This window comes from Aegilops tauschii, chromosome 4 (genome assembly GCF_002575655.3).
Source record: "Aegilops tauschii subsp. strangulata cultivar AL8/78 chromosome 4, Aet v6.0, whole genome shotgun sequence".
NCBI lineage: Eukaryota > Viridiplantae > Streptophyta > Magnoliopsida > Poales > Poaceae > Aegilops > Aegilops tauschii.
Window position 1 is genome coordinate 503,298,376 of NC_053038.3, and position 12,594 is coordinate 503,310,969.

Consider the following 12,594-nt stretch of genomic DNA (forward strand, 5'->3'; position numbering starts at 1 on the left):
CCAAAAACCCTCACAGAGACCCTAGATCGGAAGTTCCGCCGAGCAAGCCTATGTAGCCACCGAAAACCAATCGGGAGCCCGTTTCGGCACCCTGCCGGAGGGGGAGATCATCACCGGTGGCCATCTTCATCATCCCGGCGGCCACCACGATGAGGAGGGAGTAGTCCACCCTCAGGGCTGAGGGTTTGTACCAGTAGCTATGTGTTTAATCTCTCTCTCGCGTGATCTTGAGATGTCACGATCTTGATGTATCATGAGCTTTGTTAACATAGATGGATCATATGATGTTTCTCCCCTCTCTACACTTGTTGTGATGAATTGAATCTTTACCCTTTGAAGTTTTGTCTTGTCGTATTCAGATCCGAGAACACATGATATATGTCTTGCATATGAATACTCGTGGTGACAATAGGGTAGTATTTTGATTCACTTGATATATGTTATGGCACTCAACTTGCGGATTCCCGAGGTGACTTTGGGGTAATCTATGTGTAGGGGTTGATGCAAGTTTTTATTATCTTTTCTCCGATAGAAACTTTGGGGGTCTCCTTGTAGTTCTTTGTGTGGATTGAGTATTATGAATCTTAAATTGTTTGATACATATCGTATAATTAACTCACGGGTACTCGCAGTGACATTGGGGTATCTAGGTGACTTTAGAGTTGTTGATATGTATCATATGGTGTTATTTTAGTATGAACTCTTGATGAGATCGATCGGAAAGATTGGCTTGCTGTTATTTTAGTACGAATTCTAGGATAGATTGATCAAAAAGAATAGCTTTGAGGTAGTTTCGTACCCTTGTAGGATCGACAGTATGTCTAGAGGGGGGGTGATTAGACTACTTGACCAAATAAAACTTAACCTTTTCCCAATTTTAGTTCTAGGCAGATTTTAACAATTTAGCACAAGTCAAGCAATCTTAACACAATTCAAGCAAGCATGCAAAGAGTATATAAGCAGCGGAAAGTAAAGCATGCAACTTGCAAGAATGTAAAGGGAAGGGTTTGGAGAGTGCAAACGCAATAGGAGACACGGATGTTTTTTTCGTGGTTCCGATAGGTGGTGCTATCGTACATCCATGTTGATGGAGACGTCAACCCACGAAGGGTAACGACTGCGCTAGTCCACGGAGGGCTCCACCTACGAAGGGTCCACGAAGAAGCAACCTTGTCTATCCTACCATGGCCATCGCCCACGAAGGACTTGCCTCACTAGGGTAGATCTTCATGAAGTAGGCGATCTCCTTGCCCTTAAAAACTCCTTGGTTCACTCCACAATCTTGTCGGGGGCTTCTAAGTGACACCTAACCAATCTAGGAGACACCACTCTCCAAAAGGTAATAGATGGTGTGTTGATGATGAACTCCTTGCTCTTGTGCTTCAAATGATAGTCTCCCCAACACTCAACTCACTCTCATAGGATTGGATTTGGTGGAAAGCTGTTTTGAGTGGAAAGCAACTTGGGGAAGGCTAGAGATCAAGATTCATATGGTTGGATTGGAATATCTTGGTCTCAACACATGAGTAGGTGGCTCTCTCTCAGAAAATGAGTAGTGGAAGTGTAGGCACGTTCTGATAGCTTCCCTCACGAATGAGGAGAGGGTGGAGGGTATATATAGCCTCCACACAAAATCTAACCGTTACACACAATAAACCAAACTCGGTGGGACCGAATCAGAAAACTCGGTCGGACCGATTTAGTAAATAATGTGACCGTTAGGCAATTTCGGTGGGACCGACATGTCAACTCGGTAGGACCGATATCATTAGGGTTAGGGCATAACGTAATCTCGGTTTGACCGATTACACAAACTCGGTTGGACTGACTTTGGTAATAAGCTAACCAGAGAGTTGGTCAGGCAAACTCGATGGGACCGATTCGCTCGTCTCGGTGGAACCGAAGCGTTGCGAAAGGGAAACAGAGAGTTTGCATTGCAGACTCGGTGGGACCGATCGCTCATCTCGGTTAGACCGAAACGTTACGAAGGGAAACAGAGAGTTTGCAACCCCATCTCGGTGAGATCGAGATCCCTTTCGGTGAGACCGAAGTGACTAGGGTTTCTGGCAGTGGCTATGTCAAATGAACTTGGTGGCGCCAGATGGATCAAATCGGTGGGGCCGAGTTTGACTTTTGGTTTGGGACATATGTGGATATGAGAAAGTGGTTGAGGGCTTTTGAAGCATATCACTAAGCATTTTGAGCAAGCAAGCCATTAAGCAACACCTCATCCCCTTTTAATAGTATTGGCTTTCCTATAGACTCAATGTGATCTTGGATCACTGTAACATCCCAAAATTCTAAATTTTGGAATGTTATAATGAATAGATAGATTTGATTGATTGTTGTGTGATTGATTGAGTGAAATTCGAATCTTTTTGAAAGTTAAATGAGAGGGAATAAAAGGACTTTCCCAGACTTTCATTTTGCATTTTATGATCTCCGTGAATTCAAATTCTTTTCACCACAAAACCCTGGAGAGAAGATGACATGACTTCTTCCATTTATTTAAATGAAAAGGGGTGTTGAAAATATTTGAATTTCATTTGTAAATATTTCCAATTCTGAAACTTTATGCAACTCAATGATTTTCACGAGAGAAGATAAAATGACTTCTTCAAATTATATAAAATATGAGTTGGGAGTTTTAAAAGAATTAAATTCAAAGTCCTTTTGAAATTATTTTCAATTTGGAGTTATTTGGTTTCTATTCAAATTATTTTTCTCCAAAAATAAAATATATGGAAAATAGGGTAAAATGATTCCCTACAATAGAAAATTGGAGAGAAATAAATTTGAAATCATTTTGGTATTTTTAAAATGATTTTTATGAGGTTTATTGCAACAGTAGCACTCTTTGCTTTATTTGAATTTTTGTGGATTTTATTTGATGCTAGGAAAATTCTCATGTTGTTGAAAATAGTTTTCTGAAAATTTTAATATATAATATGCCTATGTAAAATTTTATTTCATTTTCGTTATTCGGTTTTCCTTCTGTTCTACTTAAAAAAATGTACTTGCAGCCCATAATTATTTATCGCCCATACGCGTAGCATAGTGGCAGCAGGCGCCTCATTTTTTTCTTCTCCTAAGTGGGCCAGGCCCAGCCAGCCTTTTCATTTCTTTTACTTAGGCCGAATTTTGTTAAAAAAAAACATCAGCTGCGCGGCCGGCCGAACCGCCTTACGCGTTTAGGCCCATGCGAAGCGTCTTCTCTATTTCGTTTTCTTTTCATCTACGTACGTATATGTTTAGTCCCATATTGCCTAGCCGAGTCTTCAAAAATCATCCGATTTGGGTTAAATCAATATTTTGATTTGACTAGATTCATTAAAGAAAAATATTTTTTCTCCTCTCCGGCGGGACTTCTGAAAATTGTCTCCTCTCTCCAAAGTTGTTTTTTCTGTACCTTATAAAGGTATTTTTCTTCATATTTTTTATACCCCCGTAGCTTATTACTTCTAGTACGGTAGAATAATTAGATTACCAATTAGTCTCTGTATTTATACATTAGACTTCAAATTCGTTTAGCCGTAGCTATTTTTCTTCCGTAAAACAGCTTGATCCTGATTTTTCAAATAGCGTTCATCCAAATTAGATGAAACCAGCGCCTATAGTTTTGTCTTGTTTTCACCTACTAGTAAGCGTGCACGTGCAACGCACGTCTCTTATAATATAGGAGTATCTATAACCGGAATTATCAAATCTGGCCCCTAAATGCATGTGGACATACCGGGTCATTATCTAGGCATATCCGTTTTGAGTCACTATTTGTCCATCCATGCAGCCATACTTATTGTCTTCCTTATACTCTCTCTATTTCTTTTTACTCTACATATAAGATTTGTCTGAAGTCAAATTTCATAAAATTTGACCAATTTTATAGAAAAAAATATTACTCCCTCCAATCCATATTACTTGTCTTAGACTTGTACGATTTACACACATCCTTTGACTAGACAACTCTAAGACAACATATGTATCTAAACAACTCTAAGACAACAAGTAATATGGATCGGAAAGAGTAACATTCACAATACGAAATCAATATCATTAGATGCCTTGTGAGATTAATTTTCATATTGTATTACTTTAATATTATAGATATTGATATATTTACATATTAATTTGGTCAAACTCTACGAAGTTTGACATAAAACAAATCGCATATGCGGAGTAAAAGGAACAGAGGGGGTATGTGCGGTCACTTGCATGGGTGGAGATGAAATAAAAATATAAAAAGAATAAAAGATAGAAAAGGTGGTTCGGGTGGGCCACGTCCTACGTGGCGGACTGACCGACACGTCCGCGAACCCTCATATGCCCCATAGATTTGGTCTCAATATGAGGGTCTGTGGACAGTCAGGACATATTGAAATAATATGAGGGGTCCGGTTAGGTCATTGACCGAGCGCGTCCGCGAACATTTTAGAAGGATTTGAGGAGGCCGGCTATAGATGCTCTAACACATGTCTTTTGAAATTTATTTATTTTTAATCGAGTTGAATTTTATTTAGTTTTTTCACCTAAATAGGGTATCATGGGCCTAACGGTATAACAATGTGAGTGCAATGTACGATTTACACACACGACAATTTTTAAAATTGACAAAGCATGGAAATATATTATTATTTGTTTTCAAAATATTACAATTCAATCCTAATTTGAAGCAACAATTTAAAAACAAAATATTAAGCACTATACACTATTTATTCTCTGATAAAGGTCCACCTCTTTATGCGCATGGCATAGATATTATTTGTTGCTTCACTGTTAATGAACTTCAAAAATATGTACCAAAATCGCTTCCGTGGATCCATGGTAGTAATATATATTTTCTATAGCTTCATACTCATCAGACATATTTTATTCAACATAAAAGCTACCCAAAAATCTTAATAATTTTAAATTAAAATTAGATGCCAATGGATTCTTTATTTGATTATTTGATTCACAACCTAAGCTCGCCCCGACGGCCTGACTTCATAAAAAGATGACACATTGATACCCATCGGGGACACACACACACCCCGTGGCAACACACACCACTGACACACTCATCTTCCTACCTATCTTTCTCTCTCTCGCACGGACACAGTACAAGCATCAAGCAGCGCCACCGCCCTCCCGCCGCCGGCGCAGGGACCCTCCCCCTCCCCCTCCCTTGCTGTGTGCTGCTTGGGCAGGGACCGCCGCTCCCCTGCCTCCCTAGTCCCCACCGCTGCTGAGACGGACGCGATTCCCTTGCCTATCCACCTCCGTCGGCGGAGGCGCAGAGTTCGTCTCCACCAGATCCTCGGTCGCGGACTCGATGTGAGCGCTGGAGGGTTCTGCAGCGCCTACTTCCTCCTCCCGCGGGACAAGACGCAGAATCGGAGCGAGCGCCGAGGAGCGCCGGCGAGTCCGCCTTGCTCCGATGGGTTGGGCGTGTTGCGAGCTTCACCATGTGGCCAAGTACAACGTGCTCCAGAGTGGATGGTCGACGCCCTCCCCACCTCGCCCGTGACTGGTATTTCTTCATCCGCCCTCTGCTCGGTTCGGCTCTGTCCGACGCTGCCTGCGCCTTAACGCCGCCGCCCTAGCCACAGCACCACGCCTCGCGCCACTGCTGCCACCAGCTCATGCCTTGGCTACTTTAGATATTGTGCATAAGTGTGATCTAATAATCATGAATGTTTTTATGTAATCAATTGCTCATGCAATTCTATAGGCTGTGCAAACTGCTCTTTTACACCGGTACAATTGCAGTCTTAAGCTGGAACTTATTTGTAGTTTATTCACAGTGAGTACATAATATCTCTATATAATGCCATACCAATAAGGCATATTTGATTAGTCTTGTTTGGTCTAAACATTCTTACATGTAATTCTGGATGCTATAGCTAATCTGTGTTCTCATTTTTGACAAGATGCATTGTTGTATATCTGACAACAGGTTTAGTTCTGACGGAAACAGCTATGGGACAGGTACAACATGAAGTTGGGTTCTAGTGTTTTAGCCACAGTGCAGGTACATCTTCCTTGCTTAGTCTAATTGTGATTGTCAAATATTCCTTGATTGCTAATTCTTTTGTGAAATCTTCTTGCATATGTGAAGGGAAGCAAGCTTGGATTCACTGAATGATGTGTACACACCAAGTGCAACTCGCTTTCATAATAGCAAGCAACCCATTTCTGAGGTACGTTCTATTCGCTTGCAGCCCTTTTAAGAGTTTGATCTCCTCTGATGGTGTTGCTTGATAAGCGGTGTTTATCGATGTGCTGTCTCAGAAAAGCGCTTTCTTCAGGACAACATATAAGAACAATTTTTGCTTAATTGTATTGCAGATATTTAGAGAAGCATGTACTGAATTTGATTGGCACAAAATGATTTGTCGTAGATTGTCATAGAGATTTCGTATAGTCCTTTCATTCAAATGGCCTAAAAGTAACATAAAAATGTGGTAATCCATTGGCACAAATGGACTGCATACAGTACTCTCAAAGTCTGCAATACAATACCAATTGGCAGGCCAACATTCAGAGAAGCATGTACTGAACTTATGTTGTCGAAATTCAGAAAAGCATGTACTGGATTTAGTAAGTAGAAATTCAGAGAAGCATGAGTGAAGGAGCCGAGTCTACCTTTTCGTGGATGTTGTTTACCTTTTCTGCTCAGAACTTGTTGACTGTCTGACTTCCATGCTACAAAAGATAGGCATCTCCTAAATTATGTTGCTAATTCTTTCGCTTACCCAAGTTGGATGTCAGTCCTCCCAATTATGTGCTTACTTATATAACAGAACAGATTAGAGAAATGTTCAGTGCACATAAGGAGCGTAAAAGAAAGCAAGTAGACACAACAAGAGTTTGAATCCCCCGTGCATATTTTTTGAAAATTAAAAAAAAATCAGGGCGTCAAATAGGGTTTGGGTATGTCACGTACGCTGGGCTTTGTATGGCTGATAAGTACACGGGCCGCGCGGGCAAAATATGATCAGCGCCAGAACTCTATGGGTGTTAGGTACATTACGATGTAAACTAGATTATTGACTTTAGTGCAAGTGGGAGACTGTTGGAAATATGCCCTAGAGGCAATAATAATTTAATTAGTATCATATTTCCTTGTTCATGATAAATGTTTATTATTAATGCTATAATTATATTGATCGGAAAGTTAAATACATGTGTGGATATATAAACAACACCGTGTCCCTAGTGAGCCTCTACTAGACTAGCTCGTTGATCAAAGATGGTTAAGGTTTTCTAACCACAGACATGAGTTGTCATTTGATAATGGGATCACATTACTAGGAGAATGATGTGATGGACAGACCTAACCGTAAGCTTAGCATCAGATCATATCACTTAGTTTATTTGCTACAGGTTTCTTCATGTCAAGTAACTATTCCTTAGACCATGAGATCATGTCACTCCCGGATACCTGAGGAATACTTTGTGTGCTCTCAAATGTCACTTCGCAACTGGGTGATCATAAAGATACTCTACAAATCTTTGAAAGTATTCGTTGGCTTGCATGGATTGAGACTGGAATTTATCACTCCGTATGACGGATAGATATCTCTGAGCCCTCTCGGTAATACAACTATTATGACACAAGTAAAGAGACTCACCGGTAACGAGGTTGAAATAGGTATGGAGATACCGACGATCGAATGTTGGGTAAGTAAAATATCGCCGGACAAAGGTAATTGTATACGGGACTAACTGAATCCCCGACATTGTGGTTCAACCGATAAAGATCTTTGTGGAAAATGTAGAAATAAATATGGGCATCCAGGTTCCGCTATTGGTTATTGACCGGGGAGGTGTCTCAGTCATGTCTACATGATTGTCGAACATGTAGGGTCGCACACTTAACGTTCGGCAACGCTAGATAATGTTGAGATATTAATAGTGGAAAGTCCGAAAGTAGTTCAGAATCCCGAATGGGATCCGAGACATAATGAGGAGCTTCCAAACGGTCCAGAGGTAAATATTTACACACCCTCCGTCCCAAAATAAGTGTCTCAGCTTTAGTACAACTTTGTATTATAGCTACTACAAAGTTAAGGCACTTATTTTGGGACAGAGGGAGTATATGAGAAGTCCTATTCAGGGTTCCGGAAAAGTACGAGAATTTTTGATAGAGTACGGGGAAGGTTCTAGAAGGTTCCGAGGGTTCCACCGTGGGGCCCAACGACTCGGAAGGGCCCACATGGACCGAGGGGTGGGGCTATAGCCGACATTGCCTGGCCGCACCATTCCCCAAAGGCACATGTTGTTTAAATCTAGAGATAAGGTCTTATCTCTAAATTTAAAGGGTTAAATATAGAGATAAGATGTTATCTCCAAGTTTAAAAGGATTTTTCCCTTGTGGCCGGCCCTAGGAGGGTTTTGGACGCCCTCCCCTGCCCCTAGCCTATATAAAGAGGGGGAGGCGCATGGGGGCAACCACCCCTTGACCCTTTCCAATTGCCTCTCCCAACTCTTCCCACGTTTCTCCGGTATGTGTTTGGCGAAGCCCTGCCGGAATTCCGTTGCCCCCACCACCATCTTGTCATTGGGCTGGTCCCAATCTCATCTACCTCCTCTCCCTCTCTTGCTGAATCAAGGAGGAGAGGACGCCATTGAGATGAACGCGTGCTAAACTCGGAGGTGCCATCCGTTGGACACTAGATCGGATTGGATCGTGAAGAGTATGATTACATCAACCGTGTTACATACGCTAACGCTTTCAGTCTACAAGGGCATGTAGACTTACTCCCCACTCATTATTATGCATCTCATAGATTAGATCTTGGGTGTTTCGTAGGAATTTTTAAAATTTTCATGCAACATTTTCCATCATTCTCTCTGTAAACTAATATAAGATGGTTTAGATCACAAAAGTAGTATTTGTATTGGCAAAAGCAGTCACACTAGGACCAACGAGAAATCATGTTCTTTATTTTTTAGGAACGAGAAAGCACGTTTTTTAAGAAGATCGCAAAAGGCTAAATTAAATTTCATTTGCATATTCGTGTTTTTGGCGAGGAGAACTTTCAAATGAACAATTTTGAATTTGTTTTGATGAGTTTTTTCAAATTTCATTAAGTTTCAACTTCTGAAACTTGGTATGAGTGACCGACAAAATATTACATTTTAGAACATGCGACCGGAAAAAATGTAAGCTTTAATTTTTCAATATTTTTTTCAAGCTTGTTCTCTTTTTCAACATTGTCACTTGGTGCGTGCGATTGACAAAATCGTAAATTTCAGAACCCTCGACCAAAAAAATCGTAAATTTCAGTACCCATAAGCAACAAGATTCTAAGTTTCGAAGACTAAACCTTTAAAGAAAGAGTATGCGAATATTCATTTCTGAGCCTAGACTCATCTGCATCCGGTCAAGAAAAATTTCATAAAAAGTTTTTTTTGCATGGTAGATAATTTGGTGCGTGGGGTGCTCTCCAAATTTCAAACCATTTGGACATATGAGTAGCACAAATTGGATTAGAAGAGTAAACTTTTTTACTGAAGCCCAAATTTGTCATCTTTTTGCATACTTTTAAATTGCCAGCTATAGATGGCCGCCTTCACAAATAGCCTGATATAGCTGATTTGAAGGTCCGCCGCTATTTAAAACATTGTTTTTTTACGAGAGCTACTTAAATGTTCAAATGTTCTGAAATTTGGAGCGGACCTCGCGTACTAAATCATCTACCACGCAAAAAGTTTTTTTTAAAAAATATATAGTATTTATTTTCATTTTTTCTTCAGCTGGAGTGCAGATGAGCCTGACACGGCTGCTGTTGTTATCCATGGGCTGGCGTGGGGCCACCCAGAAGGGTCCCTTCTTCATCGTCGTCCTCCTCTGCCACTTCTCCAACGCCCGCAGCGCAACGCAGTGTTGGGGAACGTAGTAATTTCAAAAAAATTCCTACGCACACACAGGATCATGGTGATGCATAGCAACGAGAGGGGAGAGTGTGTCAACGTACCCTCGTAGACCGAAAGCGGAAGCGTTAGCACAACGCGGTTGATGTAGTCGTACGTCTTCACGATCCGACCGATCCAAGTACCGAACGCATGGCACCTCCGAGTTCAGCACACGTTCAGCTCGATGACGTCCCACGAACTCCGATCCAGCAGAGATTCGAGGGAGAGTTCCGTCAGCACGACGGCGTGGTGACGGTGATGATGATGCTACCGACGCAGGGCTTCGCCTAAGCACCACTACGATATGATCGAGGTGGATTATGGTGGAGGGGGGCACCGCACACGGTTGGGAGAGATCAACTGATCAACTTGTGTATCTATGGGGTGCCCCTGGCCACGTATATAAAGGAGTGGAGGAAGGGGAGAGGGCTGGCCCCTATGACGCGCCCTGGAGGAGTCCTACTCCCACCGGGAGTAGGATTCCTCCCCTTCCAAGTAGTAGGAGTAGGAGACAAGGAAGGGGAAGAGGGAAGAGAAGGAAGGAGGGGGCACCGCCCCTCCCCCTAGTCCAATTCGGACTAGTCATTGGGGGGCGCGCGGCCTGCCTCTCTCTCTCTCTCTCCCCTAAAGCCCAATAAGGCCCATATACTTCTTCCCCTGTATTCCCGTAACTCCCGGGTACTCCAAAAAATACCCGAACCACTCGGAACCTTTTCGATGTCCGAATATAGTCGTCCAATATATCGATCTTTACGTCTCGACCATTTCGAGACTCCTCGTCATGTCCCTGATCTCATCTGGGACTCCGAACTACCTTCGGTACATCAAAACACATAAACTCATAATATAACCATCATCGAACTTTAAGCGTGCGGACCCTACGGGTTTGAGAACTATGTAGACATGACCGAGACACGTCTCCGGTCAATAACCAATAGCGGAACCTGGATGCTCATATTGGTTCCCACATATTCTATGAAGATCTTTATCGGTCAAACCGCATAACAACATATGTTGTTCCCTTTGTCATCGGTATGTCACTTGCCCGAGATTCGATCGTTGGTATCTCAATACCTAGTTCAATCTCGTTACCGGCAAGTCTCTTTACTCGTTCCGTAATACATCATCCCACAACTAACTCATTAGTTACAATGCTTGCAAGTCTTATAGTGATGTGCATTACCGAGTGGGCCCAGAGATACCTCTCCGACAATCGGAGTGACAAATCCTAATCTCGAAGTACGCCAACCCAACAAGTATCTTTGGAGACTCCTGTAGAGGACCTTTATAATCACCTAGTTACGTTGTGACGTTTGGTAGCACACAAAGTGTTCCTCCAGTAAACGGGAGTTGCATAATCTCATAGTCATAGGAACATGTATAAGTCATGAAGAAAGCAATAGCAACATACTAAACGATCAAGTGCTAAACTAACGGAATGGGTCAAGTCAATCACATCATTCTCCTAATGATGTGATCCCATTAATCAAATGACAACTCATGTCCATGGCTAGGAAACTCAACCATCCTCGATTAAAGAGCTAGTCAAGTAGAGGCATACTAATGACACTACGTTTGTCTACGTATTCACACATGTACCAAGTTTCCGGTTAATACAATTCTAGCATGAATAATAAACATTTATCATGATATAAGGAAATAAATAATAACTTTATTATTGCCTTGAAAGTGCGTTATATCGACTAGAGGGGGGTGAATAGGCGATTTTTATGAATTCTTCACTGAGAAATTTGTGGGTGAGGAAATTCCTTAGTGAAGAACTACTAGCAGCGGAATAAGTACTCAAAAGTATGCATAGCAGAACACAAGCATAGTCATCATGATGAAATGAAGACAAGCACAGAGTACAGAAAGCGTAAACACAGGATAACACAGGATGAAGACAAACAGACTGAAGAAATTAAACCGAGGAAATTGAGAAAGTCTTCAGTCAAAGTCTTCAAACACAGATATGAACAAGCATACAACACAGTAATGAGGAAATGAAAGAGTTGAGGAAATAGAACCAGTAAGCTTGGTGAAGACAATGATTTGGTAGACCAGTTCCAACTGCTGTCTCAGTTGTACGTCTGGTTGGAGCGGCTAGGTATTTAAACCTGAGGACACACAGTCCCGGACACACAGTCCTCACCGTATTCTCCTTGAGCTAAGGTCACACAGACCTCGCCCAATCACTCGTGGTAAGTCTTCAGGTGACTTCCAAACCCTCACAAACTCGGTCACTCGGCGATCCACAATTTCCTCTTGGATGCTCTAGACCATGACGCCTAACCGTCTGAAAGAAGCACAGTCTTCAAAGGTAACAAGCGTCGGATCCACGCAGGATCAATCTCTTCAGTGATGCTCAATCACTTGGGGTTTGTAGGTGTTTGGGTTTGGGTTTTCCTCACTTGATGATTTTCGCTCAAAGTCCTCGGAGGATGGGATGCTCTCAATTGACAAGTGTCAGTTTCTCTCGGAGCAGCCAACCAGCTAGTGGTTGTAGGGGGCGGCTATTTATAGCCTAGGGAGCAGCCCGTCATGATAAGACATAAATGCCCTTCAATGATATGACCGTTAGGTGGGTAGATATTTTGGGACAGCTGGCGCATAGCACAACAACGGTCGGAAATTTGAGTATCAAATTCCTCAGGGCTATCATGTTCCTCACTGTGTAGGCAATCCGCACTGGCG

General features: G+C 42.0%; 1 long non-coding RNA gene across 1 annotated transcript; it reads left to right on the forward strand.

The window, feature by feature from the left end:
• Positions 1-4,993: 4,993 nt before the first annotated feature.
• Positions 4,994-6,610, forward strand: LOC109739396 (uncharacterized). Its single transcript, XR_002227047.4, has 3 exons — positions 4,994-5,509; positions 5,936-6,010; positions 6,098-6,610. It is a non-coding gene; the product is annotated as an uncharacterized lncRNA (long non-coding RNA).
• The last annotated feature ends 5,984 nt before the right edge of the window (positions 6,611-12,594 follow it).